Below are 2,128 nucleotides of genomic sequence, written 5' to 3'. Positions count from 1 at the left end.
TGTCTGACGTCTCCCTTCACCCACTTTTCTGTTGTCCGTCCCCCAGGGAGGTCACATGTAGATCCTTGTAATCGGTTCCCCCTTTCCAACCCACTCTCCCTCTACACTCTCAGTATCGCCACTCTCAGCACTGGTCCTGAAAGGATCATCCGCCCTGGATTCCCAGTGTTTCCAGCTCCCATCTGCACCAGTGCACACCCTCTGGTCCAGCCAGACTTGCAAGGCATTCTATGCCCATAAAAGTTACAGTCTCTGAAACCCACGGCGGCAGTTTGACTCCGCCCTACACTGCGCCTGTGGGTCAGCAGGGCAGAGAGTTTGAGTGTTTGGTTTGATTGCTTGGTTGGTGTTTTCATCCCTGGTAAGCCACTCGTGAGCTTTGGCTCTATCCATTTACCTGTTTCAGAGAGGGAGCATCATACTATATCTGGCCTTCTGGGACTTACTGGTCTCACTCAGCATAATGCCTTCCAGGCCTATGGATGTTGTAGACCTGGTCACGTACTTTCTAAAGTCACAGAAACCCCACGGAGCACACTTCTACTATGGTACGTGTGGGGCCACCGTGGGGTAGAATTCAGTCAAAGGTCGACGGGGATCTTGCTTGTTTGGTAGAGCGTATCACAACTTCCTTTCTCTGAACAACCGAGGAAATGGTTTTGCGTGCATGCAGAAGCATGTCTATTATTCTTGTTCTCCCCTGGATGGCCCCTCATGCTGTCAGGTACCATCGAGGCAACTCCTACTCATAGTGCCCTGATGTGCTTGCTTACCAGAATCAACCCCCACCCCCACCCACCCCCTGGTCTGCTGTCATCCTCACCATAGGGAGCACCTGGCACCCCCTGTGGCAGCCACTGTGCCAGTCCACCTTGTGGAGGGTCTTCCTCCTTCCCTGGCCCTCTACTTTACCAAGCAAGGTGTCTTTCCCCGGGGGTGACTCCTTCCTGCTGACATGCCCAAAGTAGAGAAAGGAGCCTTCCAAGAGCAGTCTCCCAGACGGATCTGCTCTGTCTTGTCCTCTGGCAGCCCATGGGAGGCCCACCTTCTTTGCCACATCATCGAGCCTTCTTAGGGCCGCTGTACTCGTTTCCAGCCTTCACACACATATGAGGTATAGGTGGCCTGGGTCAGGCGTGTGTTAGTCATCAAAGATGTTTAAACAGACAAGAAATCCTGTACCACGCAGGGAAAGTTGAGTAGGGGTTTCCTGTGCCTGTCTCTGTATGAATTCTGGGCTGCCCTGCTGATTTGAAGAACACAGCTGTTGACAAACGTTGTTTATGGCAAGAGGCATAGCCAGAGGTCCCCAGCCTGACTGTCTGAGGACTACTGCTGACTGACTGCTCCCCCCGCACCCCCCTACCCCCGTCCTCCTCCACCTCCAGCCTGCATGTCCGTTCTGAGGGACTCTGTGTGTGAACGTTGTATTGTGGTTCTGGTGAAAACTGACAGAGCAAATTCCTTTCCCCTTCAACCATTTCTACACACTTTGTTCCATGACTTTGGTTGTAATCCTTTCGCTGTAACACCACTCTTTGTCCTTCTGCCCTGGGTGGGGTCCCCGGTTTCCATGCATCCATCTTTCCTGGCCCCTCCTGTCTTCCGGGCTTTGTTTAGGGACAAAGGTTGCTGTGTTGTCCTCCAGCAGTGGATGGTTCTGAGGAGGACACTTCTCACAGGTGTTATTGTTTAGAAGTCTGTCTCTGGCGGAAAGGTGAATCTGTGGGTGTAGGTGCCGTTCCCAGTTTGAAGGGGGTCTAGGGCCATGGCCTTCACGGTTCCATCAATCTTTACCCGAGCAGTGAGCCTAGTCTTTTATGATTTTGACTTTTTTCTCTGCTTTTCTCCCACTCTGTTGAGCACCTTCTACTGTGAGCCTGATCAGAGAGGTCAGTACTGGTCGCTGGGCACCATCCTCGTTCGTCTAGGCCAGCAGTTCTCAACCTTCCTCATGCCGCGACCCTTTCACATAGTTCCTCATGTTGTGGTGACCCCCAACCATAACATTATTTTCATTGCTACTTCATCACTGTCATTTTGCTACTCTTAGGAATCAGATGACCCCTGTGAAAGGGTCGTTTGATCCCCAAAGGGGTCACGACCTGCAGGTTGAGAACCGCTGGTC

The sequence above is a fragment of the Echinops telfairi genome, unplaced genomic scaffold (assembly GCF_000313985.2).
Source record: "Echinops telfairi isolate 266 unplaced genomic scaffold, ASM31398v2 ScPeMD7_7457;HRSCAF=8495, whole genome shotgun sequence".
Lineage (NCBI taxonomy): Eukaryota > Metazoa > Chordata > Mammalia > Afrosoricida > Tenrecidae > Echinops > Echinops telfairi.
This window is presented reverse-complemented; position numbering follows the sequence as displayed.